The following is a 15,066-nucleotide window of genomic DNA, read 5'->3' on the forward strand; positions in this document are numbered from 1 at the left end:
TATCCCACAGAGGAAAGGGAACAACCTGTGAGTGTATCCACAGGACAGAGAACAGCAAGATGTGTGGATCTCTTAAAGCTTCAGTTGTTACGATTTCCCTCATCAAACAATCTACACTGGTGAAACTTTGTGCACAGCACACACAAGAATAAAATCAGAAACTTCGCGCATGTTTTTTTTGTAAAAACTAAGAAAGAAACTGTTAGCTTTAAAAAACAAAAAGCAATTAAATGAGACATTTAGCACACGTTGAAAATTATGTACACCCTTCTGCTATTCTCCACAGGATCCTGGCCCAAGTGTTTTCCAACATCCAGGACATATTGTCCATGCTCCCTATTCTTGAGATGTGTTTAATGGAATGCACAAATCATATTCCAAAAATTAGTCTTGCCTGGGTTGCTTGTAAGTTCATGTGAAAAAAAAAAAAAAAATTTTTAAAAATGTAATTCATTGCAAGGCACAAAAAATTTTTTAAGGGTGTCATACCAGATCTAGTCTCATATTAGGATGAAATTGTTTACTGTGAAGATGTGAGGCACTGGCACAGGTTGCCAAGAGAAGTTGTTGATGCCCCATCCCTGGAATGTTGGGATGGACGGGGGCTTAGAGGAACCTGGTCTAGTGGAAGGTGTCCATGGCAAGGGGTTGGAACTGGATGATCTTTAAGGTCCCTTCCAACTCAAGCCATTCTGTGATTCTCCCTCCCAAAATCACACTCATCATTTACTTAAGACATAACTGCAAAAAGGGACACAAAACTATTTAAAAAAAATTAAAAATACTGTGACTGTATCTCTAAAATTACACTATATGTCACCATTTAAGAAAAAAAGAAAATGTTTAATATTTTTTTTAAAAACCCACAACAACAAGCTACACAGAGAAATATCACACAGATGTGTTAAGTACTTATATGGTTATATTGTTAATTGACAGACTGCCGTGGCGGGAATGAGGGAAAGCCATGGACTACTCCATGGAGACCCGGGACATGTGGCTAATTGAGGCGATACTTCAGGACAAAACCAGCGCTTGATTTATTGTTGTTTACACACATCGCAACCCGGGGCCTCTGGGCAGTGTCAAATCTCAGCTCCTAATCGCGGCCGCGTAAACACCCGGGAACCCCCGCCCGGGTGTCAAGGGGCTGTCTGCCCATAACCGAGCCGGGAGACAGCGGGGTCACACCGAAAACGGGATAAAAACAGGGGGAGAAACCAACACCGCCGCGAGCAGGCTCCGCTTTCTATGAATCGGGGACGGGGGGAAAGCATCCCCAAAATCGGGGGCTGGGGGCACCTCCTGCATCCCCTTCATCCTCCTCCCGCGGCAGCGCAGGTGCGGAGGGAGGGAGGGATGGAGAGAGAGGGAGAGGAGGAGAGAGGGAAGGAGGAAGAGAAGGAGGGAGGGAGAAAGAGAGGGAGGAGGGAAGGAGGAGGGAAGGAAGGAAGCAGCTGCCGCGGTCGGAGCCCCCGGTCCGGCCCGGTGGGGCCCGGGGCGGCGGCGATGGGCGGCGGCGGCGATGGGGACCGCGGAGCGCCCCCCGTTCCCATCGCCACCCCCCCTCCAGCCCCTCCAAGGAGCGGCCAACACGGCACTGCCCCTTTAAGCATCACGTCGCCTCCTCCTCCCTCACCCCCCCATCCCATCGCCCCCTCTCCTCCTCCTCCTCCTGCTCTTCCTCCTCCTCCGCGCGGACCCGCGCGCGCTCCCGCGTCCTCCCCTCCTCCCCGCGCGCGCGCCCCCGCCGGGACACAACGGGCGCACCGCGGCCCTTTCCAGAACCTTCCTCGCTCCGCTTCCCCCCCCACACACACCCCCGCCTTCCTCCCCCCCCGTCTCCTTCCTTCCCTCCCTTCCCCTCCCCGCGCCCGCCGCCACCGCCCCTTTAAAACCCCCCGTTCCGCTACGGGCGGCGCAGCCCCGTCTCTCCCTCTCTCTCCCTTCTCCTCCCCCCCCCCACCCTCCCTCCGCCGCCGCCGCCGCCGCCGCTCTCCCTCTCCCCGCTTTTTTTCCACCCCTCCGGGGAAGCCGCTCTGGCGGCTGCCCGTGCGGCGGGCGCGGCGGCGGGCGCGCCGTGATGGACGGCGGGGCTGGAGCGGGGTTTGAGTGACAGCGCCTACCTCGGGTGCCAATCTTCGTCACACTGACAAGCGGCTGCAGCAATCGGGACCCGCACCGCCGCCGCGCGCGTCACCGCGCGCCGCCGCTCCCGCCCAATCGCCGCCCGCGCCGCCCCGCGACGACGCGCCGCGCCCTCATGCATATTCATGACGCGGGGGGGGGGAGGGAGGGGGCTCGGGCGCACCGCCCACTCCGCGTTGGTTAGCGGTCGTGAATATTAATTAGGGGGCGGGGTTAAGTCGGAGCCACGCCCCCTTCTCACCCCTGTGTGAGGCGGGGAGGGGGTGAAACCATTGCTGGCGGCGGGGGGGGGAGGAGGGAGGTACCAAGTGGTTCCGCCATGAGGGAGAGGCAGCGGCCGCCATGGCGGGGTCCCGCTGCCTTTCCTCTCTACTCGCCCTGGGGTCGCCTCAGGGGGGCACTCCCCCGGCTCGGCAGAGTTCCCTGCCTCCCTGCGGGTCACCCCGCCTTGTGGGGGACCCTTGCCTTGCTGGTTGGGGCTGCGGGTCACCCCGCCTTGTGGGGAGCCTTGCCTCCCTGGTTAGGGCTGCGGGTCGCCGCGCCTTGTGGGGTTCACCCCGCCTTTGTGGGGTTCACCCCGCCTTGTGGGGGTCACCCCGCTTTTGTGGCGTGTCTCCCGGGAGTATCGGCCCCGAGGAAGTGCCGAGTGTGCGGGACCTGCCGCGGTGGGGGCTCCGCAAAGGCTGTCCCAGAAAGTCGGGGGGAGGTTCTCGTCTGCCGGGTGTGGGGTGAAAGTGCCCGGCAGAGCCTTGGGACCCTTCCAGCCCCGAACCCGCGCCCCCCTGCTCCTCCAAACACCCCCAAACTGCGCGGTCTGAGTGAGGGCGGACCCTGTACTATCCCTCAGGATCCTGCTCCGTATCCAGCCCATGGATCAGGTCCTGGTTAGGTCCTCCTACGCTCCCCAATAAAGCTGCTTGCTGGGCACACATGACTTTTCTTGTACTGAAAAATCCACTTGGAAGAAACCACCGCTATCACAGCTCCATCCCTCATGAGTTACTGTTCAACATTCCCCCTTTCCCCCAAGCTGTTCCTAAGGAAGGGGTAGGAGAGCAGCAGGAATGTGGTTTCAGACAGGTGCCCTGTGGCTTGGCCATTCTGCTGTTGGGATATTTAAAAAGTTTCTCTGCTGTGCAAAAGGGCTTGAATGCCTTTCAGTGATGTCACAGGTGATCTGTTGTCTCCACCTTGTTCCTCACTCCAAGACTTCTGAAAGATCATCTTTGCAACCCCTTGCTGTCCTTGAGGGCAGAGGTTGTCGAGGGGACAAAGAAGCCGACACATACAGACCAAATCTCATCTTAGGAAGCTCAGTTTAAAACCAAAGCAGGCTTAGTTTCACGTTTTGTAGCCCTTCTGCACAACAGCAACTGTGAATCTACTTGATCCTGTACCCGGTAAACTGGGAATACCCTACCTTTTTTCATGGTTAATGCCACTCTTCCTGATGGTTTTACAGTAGCAAGTGACCTGTTTTTTTCTTTTAATATATAACACTTTCCTGGGCCAGGCCACTTTTTAAAAATCTGGGTAATAGTTTGGCAATAGAAACAGCTACTTAAAAGTTCCTGTAAGCCAGGTCTGCCCTCAGTGCTGTGCACATCACTGCTGTGTCAAGACCCTGCTCAAACCAACACAGTTGCTTCAGGAATCTGGTCACTCTGTTCGCACTGCCACCATTTGTCCACTGACAAAACAGTTGCTCCATCCTCAGACTGCCTGGAGCCTTTACAAGAGTTCCTTTTCTAGCCTTTTTTCCCCCGTACAGTCAGAACCACACAGACATCAGGCTTGTCAACAGAGAGGGAACTGTACAGAGAGAGTGGGAATGGAAATGAACTGTGCTAATCCAGAGTGCTCAGATGGCTGAATCAGGGCTCAAAGTTAATGGGAATGATTTATATAAACAAGATTAAAAAAACCCAAACAACCAAACTCTTAGTTTGTCTCATTCACAAGAGCCTCTTTCTCTGTTTCCGCTCTTGTGCCGTGTAACAACACCTCTAATAGAGTTCCTGTGGCCAGGCTGGCATCTTCTGCCGCAAGTTTCAGCTCCCATTATCCCTGACACATTCATGAGTGACACATTCACTAAACAGTGCTTAAAATTAACTGGCTCCCATGCCCAGACCTGCCTCTTCTTCAAATTTGATTCTCCCTGCAACCCCTTTGTTCTCTTCTGCCTCGCCTGCACTTCTTTAGATAGGAGTTCACCGATTTCTTTTGAGACTGTACAAATTAAATTCAAACTAATTTAGTTTCTGTTTCATCTCTTCTCCCAGTGATCTTTATCGATGCCTTTCCTAACTTGAATTTTCTTTTCTCCTCCTGCTTCCCATTGCGTTTCCTTCCCTTCCTGCCTGCCACTTTCTCTTCCCCAGCTCCCCCCTCACACACAACAGGTGTAGGAATTCCTCATCTGCTCTGTTTCCCCCTCACCCCAGTAATCCCATCTTCTGGTCTCCTTTGTAGTTAAAGTTACTCCATCCTTTACTCTCCTCAGCCTCTTACACATTTTGTGATCTCAACAGACGTTTTAACTCCCTCGATCTTAAAGCGTGTGATCAGAATGAAGAAAGCCTGGTTCCCCACACATCTGTGCCTCACGGTTTGTTAACTTTAGGGTCTAAGGTACAAGCTTGAACTGAAATCTCTTCCAAAGCTGAGATGTACTTAAGGTCTCTCTTTAGACAGCGGATGCTGTTGCCTAAAAAGCTCCTGCTGCAGCCTTTCCATCATTCAGGGAGTACATGACACATCCTCCCTGCTCCACAACTTATTTTCATGAAACTAAACTATTCTGACAGCTTTAATCCTGTCTGGAGTAAGCCACTAGGTTAAAACGTTATTAACCGATGGACACACCCCAAATATACCTGTACCTACATGACATGACTGTATAAACCTCACTCCCACAAGAAAGTAATCTAAAAATCATTCTTGATCCAACTCGTGCCTTCCAGCTCGCTGAAAGAACTGACCCCACCCGCTGTCAAGAGGTCCTTGCTTTTCAATTTGTCTTCAGTTGTCTCTGACACAGCCTCTGCAGGCAGGAAAGCTAAGCTTAAATTTTTAAAATGTCACAGCTGAAATGGCTCCAGGAGATGAAGATTTAAGAAAGGCACTAGAAATTACAGGGCTTTTGAGAGAAGCTGGCAACTTGGAAAACAGGAGCAGCAGTGGAAAAGGATGATAAAGTAACTGATGTGTGGTTCAAAGGCAAACAACAAAAACTCCCAGTAGAAAGTGATAGGACAGGTGCCCTTTTCTTCTCTGTTTCTAATTGTTCAAACTGTGTTGTCCCTCATCACTTCTGCAAAAGAACAAGAGTCCAACCCATAGGATGGAAGACAGCACTCGTGAGGAAATTCTCCATACTACACATCTTGTAAGGATTATTACACAACTGATGAGTTTTATGCTCTGAACTCCCATTGGTATGGGTGCACTCACTTCAATGCAGTGGTGAGAGGGCTGCTTTTCTTTCTAAAAAAGCAAAAGCCACATTCCAGGGTGAACAAAATGCCATTTTAATATTTTGTAATAGCAAGTTACAAGTACGTAAAAATGAGGTTTGGTAATATTCAGGCAAATAACAGAACACTCAGATTCTCCAACTTCTGTTACCTTCTTTACATTGTACGTATTAAATAAGCTTATAAAATATAGCTCATTACCTAAAGCATGCCCAGATATGTTTGCGGGGTCAGGACCTCAGTTGGTTACTGAGAACAGCCCCTAATATATAAGAGCATTCCTCACAGTTGGCCCAAATATTTGCACACACTAAGCTCACCAAACGAGACAGGCACTCTCCCAAATCTGTTCACTGAAACACACTTTCAGTAGCAATTTAGTGACAGGAGGATTGTGTAGGTGTATTGGAGGGCAAAACTGTATCCTACATAGAGCTGCTAGAGGAATTAAGCTTAGTCTGACATCCTTCAGTCATTTTCAAGATCTGAATATTACAACTGCGTGCATAATGTAACATTAACATGCACTTAACCTGTTCAGAAAATGATCTCTTCTTATGGCTCTTGACTCTGTGAATTGCAACTCTTTCATAATTAAGTTTTCAAAGGAAATATTTGCATAGAGGTGAAGGGATGAGCTTCCATACAGGTGGCAGTAATCTGTACTCGTAACTCGTGGAATAGAGATTGTAATTGCAGTGATAAGACTGGAATAATCTAAACAGAGCAGGGTTTTCCCCAAATTTCCATAAAAATCAGGTGAGTTTTTGAGTGTTGATCTCCTGACAATGGGAGGCCTCTGCAGAAAACCCGTTTCTCCTTTCGTCACTCGAAGGGAGCAAAAAGGATGTAGTAAGATATGTCAACAGCTCTGATGTCCTCTGGCTGTTTGGAGAGCATTCCAAAGAGCAGCCTCGGTGCGCCCTGTTTGCAGGCACAGCACATTCACATCTGCAGCCACAACTTTGCGTGGTCTAGGAGGAGCCTGGGAAAAAAATGTGTGACTTACTTTATAATGGATATAGCTTTTAAGATTTTAAAGCCGAAATTAATGAGTTAACTCAGTCTAAATAAATGTCAAGCTTTGCTTGAACTAGATCATGGAGATCTGCGTAACTCAGCTGGGAACACTCCCTCTGGAGAAATTAAGAGCTCACGTCCCACAGCAGGACTTGGGCTCAGACCAAGAGCTGGCACTGCAGTGCAGCACTACTGCATGGAGTTTCTGTGTAGGGATCAGGATGCCATCCTTTGGATGAGCTGTTATTGTCTTATGTTTTTCCACCCTCTCTATTCAGCAGAAGAACTTAAAGTCTCCTTCAAAAAAAAAAAAAAAAAAAAAAAATTATAAATGTCTTATTCAATATTTCTCCTCATTTTGAATCAAATTTGAATTTTCCAGAGCTGTACATTAGCTGAATCACTGGCTGCACACTACTCACTCCATCTGTTTATATGGTTGAGTCACTGCATTACCAATATTTTAACACGTTACTTGGAAAGAATTTTCGGTGATCTGGAGGATAAACCCCCAGAGCTCAATAAGATAATGTTCCCTTCTCGGTGTTCTGTAGCACCATACTCTACATTGCTCCCTTTCTGCTATCGGAGATGTTAATTGGAACAAACTGCTATTTTAGGAAGAAGAGCTTATCATAAAGTACAGCTTCCACTTAAAGGCTGGAGAACGAGCTGTGATGTGGAAATCCACTGTCACCTCCCCACGTGCCATGCCTCGCCCTGGGAACTGTGCGAGGAGTTCCGTGGTGTTGGGACAAACGTCTTTGGCCACCCAAGGTATCTTTTTGACACTTGAGACACTATAAAGAGATTACCTTCTGAGGGCAAACTGTCTGCTTTTAGTGATGCCAAAAGTTGAGAGTATCCTATTGTTTGACTGCAAAGTTTCTTAAAAAATGCATTAAAAGAAATTTTTATTCACCTCACTGGGGGAGAGGGGAGGCAAAAAACAGAGCCAGAAGGACAGCGGTAGAATTGCTAATACACATCTTATTTTATGAAAAACATAAAAAGAGAATATTTTGAATGACTGTCACCATGGAGGACTATGAATGCATTCATGTTATTCTGGGAGTTGAGAAGCAGAAAGTGAAACCAACTGAAATAAAAGAAAACCAGTGAGACTAGTTTTACTTTTCAGACCAGGGGTTAGATCCAGCTCTTGCAGAAGTCAGTGGAAAAATTCCCACCGGCTCGAGCAGGATTTGGATTCAGCAAAGTGAAATGCAGAAAAAATAACCAGGAAGCATTAATGAGAGGTTCTCAAACACTGGTCTACAGAGCACTTTCTTCAGCCTATAGAGACCTGACTTTCCTCTCCATTACTCACTTACTTCCAGCTGCTTTTATGGGTTTCTACGTTTTGGAGCCTAGAAGGACCAAGAGGTGTTGGGAACAGGGAATGAGAATGGCCGGCCGGCCAAGCCAGATCTTTTGCAGCTGGAAGAGGAAAGGATTCAAACTGCTGAGCAAATAGAGAAGAAATAAAGAAGGGACTATCTGAAGGAGCAGAAGGCCATTAAGCTGAGAGGATTAGGTGGCCTTCAGTGAGGATTAGGTGCTTTGCTGCCTAATGCAACTGTCTAGCCAGGCACCTGAGCTTCCAGCACAAAGCAAGAGAAAAGCTGAGCTCCACACAGATGTCTGTGCAGAGCTAAAAGCAAATAGGAAATGCCAAGGGCAGGAGCATTCCACAAACATTCCCCTCCTCGTCTCCACCAAGTTGGGATTTGTGGTAACTGCCGTGCACTCCCAGCCCTGGGCTGAAAGTAGCCAAGCCTGTCTCTGATGGTCCTCACTGCACCATATCCTCCAGGCCCACATCCACACTGTCATTCCAGAGGTGACACACGTTTCTACCACCACATCTAGCCGAAGCCCTTCCTCTTTGGAGCAGCCAGGCATCTGGACCAGGCTACAGATCAGCTGATGGTTTATGCTTGGGGCAGCATTCCCATTAATGCTTTCAGGCTCTTCCACAACAGAATGGCTGTTGTCATCTGAGTACAAGGATACCACATCCAGGCGTGACAGATCGGATGGACAAAGTTGGCACCCGGCTCTTAAGTGCTGGGCAATCCTTTCCTCCACGTGTATGTGTGGATCACACGGCCCTGAGTCCAACAGCAGCCAGTAGTTAAGTGCTTTGTGAAAGAGTGACCACAACTGCCTCAGCCCTCCTCTGGTGTATCTTAGGAGCTCCTGGGGTTGATAGTTTACAAAGTCACAGAATCATTTAGGTTGGAAAAGACCTCCAAGAACATCGAGTCCAACCTTTGACTCATCCCCACCTTGTGAACTTGACCTCAGCACTTAGTGCCACATCCAGGCATTTATTGAACACCTCCAGGGATGGTGACTCCACCACCTCCCTGGGCAGCCCCTTCCAGTGCTTAACAACCCTTTCCATGAAGAAATTCTTCCTGATGTCCAACCTGAACCTCCCCCGGCACACCTTGCATCTTTCTAAATCAGAAGTTGCAATCAGACCATCATATTCCATAGCCACTGGCAGACTCCTCCTCCATTAATTCCTTTATTCTTTTTTTTGAACCCACTTACAGATTGCAATTCTATAATGCCCTTCTACCTGCCAGTGGCTTATATTACCTAAGTCAGCCTTTCTTCATAAGACAGAGAAGATACAAGAGTCTTTCTGAACAATTTTTCTAAGATTCATTGTTGAGAAAATATTTTAGGAAAGCAAGGCTTTTGTCAGCACCTTGCAGAGCAATAAGGTACAGAGATCCCCATACTGGCTCTGCATGAAATAGCTTTGGATCTGGAAGCAGTAGGAGAAATACCAACCTCACGCTGTGCCCTGGTTAGTTGGTGGGCTGGGAAGCAAACTGGCTTGAGCCTGAACACTCTGCCAGCAAGGCAGTGCTGCTTCTGGGATCCAGGCTTGTATCCCTGCCAAGGTCTGCTTCTTCCTCTGAGAAAACTGGCCCATTCAGCCCTGGACTGGGGATCAGCAGCACAGAGATGCTTTGTGTCCCAATGGCACACCCCTAGGGGCTTTCTCCCAAAGCTCTGCAATGCCTGGAGATACAGACCCGCCTCCCCCTGGAGCATCTAACAGGCAGGGTGAACTGCTTGGTGTGCCCAACACCACTGGCACACGCTGCTTCCCACCCATGGGACCTTCCTGAGGTTCTCCAGCAGACCTTGCTCTCCTGGTCAAGACTTGTCCACATTGAACAAGTAACTCTGGTCTGGTGAGCAGCACATTTACTAGGGAGAGGGGACAGCTCGGCCCCAGCTCACTTCCCCAGTCAACAGCCAGTGCAGTCATGCTGGGTGGCTTTTTTCCTCTCTTAGCCAAGGAGTTTTGCCCAGAGAAATTGTGGATCCTCCATCCTCGTGACTTTGAGCAACCTGGTCTAGTGGAAGGTGTCCCTGCCCATGGCAGAGGGTTGGAACTGGATGATCTCTAAGGTCCCTTCCAACCCAAACCATTCTGCGATTCTGAGCCCTGGAGAAGAGACTTATTAACAACTCACTCCCTTTTACTCATGTAAGGCATAAGTCACATCAGTAAGGGCTGGAATTTCCTTTTCTTTTTTCTTAAATCTAGTAAGTTAAGTTCGTGTAGATTGTATATCTTTTCTAATAATCTGTATATTTTGATAGATTTACTTTCATAAATGTGGCATTGATCAGGGTCAGACAGAACACTGTGAAATCAGCAGAGACCTTTCAAACAGTGCCAGAAACAATACTGCTTATGGCTTTGTAGCTGTTCATAGAGAGCAGGATCAGCACTGAAGTCCATTTCATAACTAACCTCTACACTCCATAAGTAGTTTAAAGCAACAGAAAAGGCAGTGATGAAATATGCTCTTCATCGAGAGGTGACTCCTTCTCTGCTCCCTCACCATTGCAGAGATTTACAGTTCAGCTGCCTCCAGGGTTTGTTTCCCTCAATTCTCCTTTCTGACTATTATCCCCGAACCCAGTCAAAATTGTGCTTTTGTTTTGCACTGCCTTCTCCAGTTCTCTTCTAAAAATGGTCATGTTTCTGCTTTTCCAGTCGCACAGGAATTGAAAAGCTGTGTCAAACCCAGCTTGTTTATCTCAGTACAACATCCCACGTACAAAACGTGTGCCTATTTTGGCTGTCAATCTTCATTATTTTCTCTACTTCAATCAGACCCAGGAAAACAATCACAAAACACTCAGGGGATTTTTTTTTTCCCCTTCCTCTGTGTGCATCCAAAGGATGCTGGCATTCCTTTGGCTGCAAAGTAAGTGTATTCCCTGACTTCACAGCCTCCATAGGCAGCAGTACAGCTCCCTTGCTGCATAGTTTGTGTGACAGACCGCGTTTGCACAGTGAGATTCAATCCTGTCTCCTTGGAGGGACTGGGGCTGCCTTTGTCTCTTTAAAACTTGTGAGCAAAGTTTTCAATTATCAAAGGTTTGGTGTTTTGTGTTCCCCCCCCCCCCCCAATTAGTATAACCTAAGTTGCATGTAGCCAGAATCTGTGGTGACTATAAATTCCAGCTGCTCCCCTAACAGACCACAGAATGGTAGGACACTACTGAGACAGTTAAACATGGAAAAAAAAAAGGAAGCTTTCAGAACCCCCATTTTCCTGCCGTACCTAGACCCAGCCTTGCCCCTTTCTCATACTCCAGTTCAGTTTTGTATCACCACCTCCACTGCTGACAATACTTTTTTCAATGGGAATATCAGAGCCACAGCCACTGCCAGAATCTCTTGGCAAACGAGCTGCTCTCTGAGTCAGAGCCTAATGCCATTACAAGGTCTGCAACAGCTGCAGCAGTCATACATCTGCAAGTCATTTGAACATTTTATGATGAATAAAAACTATCCATTACATAGAACTATACATTCTATATTAACCCTAATACTTATTCAGTTACACTAACAATAACCTTTTCCCTCTGCATGCTGTAAACTTCTTTGGCTGCAGCACATGTTAACAGAGGGACTCAGAGCTCCAGTCCATGGTGGAGCAGTCCCTGTGTACATATTACCTAACTTTTCTACCTATTTAAACACAAAATGATGGAAAGAAAGAAAGAAAGTGAATGCAAAGCTATAAAAATTCATACCATGCATAAGGAAAACATTTTTATATAACTGTATGAGACTGCATACACTCACAAAAATAGAGAGGACACAAAACAATGAGAAGTGCAGAGAACATGGACTCAAAGTGTCTAGTTAAGAGATCTGATTATGCTATGCACAGATCTTAGACCCATCCAGATGTCTCCAGCCAGCAACACGATCCTCAACAGCACAGCCAAGATTTGAAATCTACAAAGTCAGAATTCCGACGGCAGGGCAGCAGGGCTCATGGAAAAAGAAACTGGAATTGTGAGGAGTTAAAATCCTTTAAAATAATAACGAGAACAGAGAAGCATAAATGTGGTTTCATGAAGGAAATGTATACAGAGCCGCAAATTATGAAGTCAGCCCTCCAGGACATTACATTCCTCGTGGAAGCTGCTGAGCCCGCTCTACATAAATAGGTGTAAAATACACTCACCGGCTTAGTGACTTCAAGGATGGAGTCCCATATGTGATTCCCTACCAGTGAGTCTTCTACATATGTACACTTTTACAACAGTAAATGCGAACTGGGCAAGACATACCTCCCTATGAGTTTCACCATAAGAGTTTTAAAGAGACAAGGCGAAAGTCTGGCGTGACAGAAATTATCATAAATTTTCCGTGATGTTCACCCAGAGCCAGAATTTTACTACCAATCCATATGCATGTCAACGTGATTTCATGTCTGTTTATTATGTATCATTTGCAAACTCTTTGGGATTTTCAGAAATACATCCCTATTGTTTCCCATTCACTTTTACTCTGTGTTTCATGGAGCAGTTTAGTGCCCATCATAACACCAGTATTGCTTTGGAAGCACAATGTCCATTAACTTGCACTTTCACACTGAGTTAAATGTGTAGATTAGTAAACTGCAGAATAGTGTAGGTTTTAAGTAAGAATCAGCCATTAGAATTGCCTTACAGTCAGAGAAGTGACTTTTAGGAAATGTTTTCTTGACTTGATCTGCTTCCTCAGTGCAGTCAGAGGCCAAACTGTTTATTTTACTGGCAATCCATCTTTATTGCTTGTGCTGGCTTTAACACTGCCATTCAGACAATCCACCCATTAAATATGAGAAGGATCCTAGCATCCTAAAATCCTAATAAGGTTACAAACAGTTCATTTAAAGGGGATTTGAAAGGAGTCCAGCAGAGATCTTTCTTTTTGAGGGTCAGAAAAGCACTATATTTCAGGGCTGAAAAACCGCTTTGCCCCTGATGGATGGGACACTTTACTCGACATGGCCAAATCCCTGTGGTCAATTTGTGGAGCACCTACCTCCCATAAAAAAAAAAATAATAAAAATATATATATATAGAAAAGGGGGGGGGGGAGTCCTGGCTCTTCTGATCACAAAGATAACTTACCAAGCGTGACGTGACGCAATGATGTCTTTCTAAGTCAGCAGCCAGCCAGCTGTCTCCTTGCTGCTGCTCCTGCTTTTCCCATGCTCCGGCGGAGCGGAGCTGAGCAGCCAGGCCAGTTGCACAGCCGCTGTCGAGTCAAAGGGCAAGAGCAAAGCTTAGAATAAACACGTTGTTTTCACTCGCTCGCTTGAAGTGCTGCCAAATCTCTTAACATCAGCACACGTAAACCTCGGGCGAGTATCATGAAGCCCGAGGCCCGAGCAGCTGGAATCCTGGAGTGGTTACCTGGGATCTCAACGTCCAAAAAAATAGCCTCCCCATTCCTCGAGGCTGTGTGGAAAATCTCAGAAAACACAACCGTAAAAGCGCGACTAACATCAAGGAAAAGAGCCCCCAGTTACTTCTTCCTTCGGTTCTCTTTTTTTATAGTCATCTCAAGTTTTCAGGGGTGGGGGAGCGGGAATGGGGGCGTCTTTCTGGAGATTCTTAAAGATGCTGGTTTTCCCAGACTGGGCAGAAGAAAGCAGTCATTGATTCTGGAGATAAATCCTGAGGTTATTCAAGGGGAGGAAGACTATGAAGACAAGCAGCTCAGGGCCCAGCAGTAAACAACCAAACAGCAGGAGCAGCTGGAGGAAGGGTAGAACTGGTCCATTTTTCTCTGTCCAATAGCAACCTTCAAGAAGCAGGAGTGGGGCAGGGTAGTGATGTTCCTTCCCTGGACTCCAAAGTTCAACAGCTTTGAAACAGTTCTTCAGCAAGAACTTGAGAGAAAAAGCTCCTTCTCCATATCCAGCCACCAAGAGAAAAGGAGTTAAAAAACACCGATCTCTTATGGCAAACGGGAGGGCAATATAAAAGATGGAGTCCATTGACTGGTGTCCAGAGACAACAACCTGGTATGAATTCCAGCACCATTCCACTTCCCAGCAGCTGGATTTCTCACCAGGGTGGATTGCTGGTTTTGGACACCTCCCCATTTTTTCCTGTCTGTTAACAGTCTTCCACTAGTAAGTATTTGGAACAGTTGTAAAGCTTTTTTTGTATCTCAGCGGCCTCGCCATTGCCTGAGCGCAGTTTCAGAATCTCTGGCATTGCTGTGCAGACTATCTGAAGTGTATTTTTGTCACGCTGTTAATAAGGGTTGTGTCTCCTGGGAGAACCTCAGCTCGCTCCGAGTTCCTGAACGACGCGCGCGCTCGAGACAGGAGATGTGAGGAAAAAAGCTTCCCCATTTTAAACTAGTTTTTATTCTGAGTTGCTTGCTAAATACATGTGATGTGCGAAGAAAAAGCGGGGACCACTCTCCTCATCTATAAAGCAAGGATGACAACCCAAGGAATTATGTGTCTTGCCAACACAGGCAACCAGAGGTCTCACAAATGATTCAGAACCAGCCCAATATCTGAGTCATAAGGACCATCCTTGCTCTCAGTTCCCACATTATCCTTCTGTATTCTGTATTCTGAATTTGTTCCCAGCTCCCCTCACGTTTTTCCCAGCCCTCAAACAATTGGATACATCTCACTTTCAGGAATACCCCAGGAGAGTTTGGGAAACATCCATACAGTTCAGGATGGCCTTGCCTGGCATGATTTTAAACTAAAAAAAAAGCATAGGATATGCTTTTCGGAAAAGGAGCACGTGGAAACGAGCAATGAATGCATGAAGAGGTGGCTCTCTCAAGTCCCTTTCCAAGCCTCCAGGGAAAAATAACTCTTGCCCCCTTCTTTGAGACAAGACATGAGCATTTTCCAAGCACAAGGTGTGTTGTGGTTTGCATGTTCCCTCTCCTGTGCTAGACAGATGCTGTCACAGATTTTAGAAACCAAGTGTACCCTCCACTGCACAAACAGCCAAATGGAATGCCAAGAGCATCTCATAACCATTGAGAGAGATGAGACAGAAACAGAAAACCAATCACAAACTCAACCAACAAAAAAAAGAAAGCATAAATAATCTT

The 15,066-nt window shown here is 47.2% G+C and overlaps 1 protein-coding gene and 1 long non-coding RNA gene across 2 annotated transcripts in view; one reads left to right on the plus strand and one right to left on the minus strand.

Annotated features, from left to right (window-relative positions):
* Positions 1 to 2,186, minus strand: part of PKNOX1 (PBX/knotted 1 homeobox 1) — a 42,033-nt gene extending 39,847 nt beyond the window's left edge. Inside the window, exon 1 of the mRNA XM_027741900.2 lies at positions 2,127 to 2,186. The gene's annotated coding sequence lies outside the window, so the exon portion shown is untranslated. The remainder of the gene's footprint in view (positions 1 to 2,126) is intronic.
* Positions 2,187 to 3,454: 1,268 nt separating this feature from the next.
* LOC120323056 lies at positions 3,455 to 8,151 on the plus strand. Its single transcript, XR_005563145.1, has 3 exons — positions 3,455 to 3,548; positions 7,268 to 7,424; positions 7,988 to 8,151. It is a non-coding gene; the product is annotated as an uncharacterized LOC120323056 (long non-coding RNA).
* The last annotated feature ends 6,915 nt before the right edge of the window (positions 8,152 to 15,066 follow it).

Source organism: Pipra filicauda, unplaced genomic scaffold, assembly GCF_003945595.2.
Source record: "Pipra filicauda isolate LSUMZ 115617 unplaced genomic scaffold, ASM394559v2 scaffold18_size4552066_pilon, whole genome shotgun sequence".
In the NCBI taxonomy this organism is placed as follows: domain Eukaryota; kingdom Metazoa; phylum Chordata; class Aves; order Passeriformes; family Pipridae; genus Pipra; species Pipra filicauda.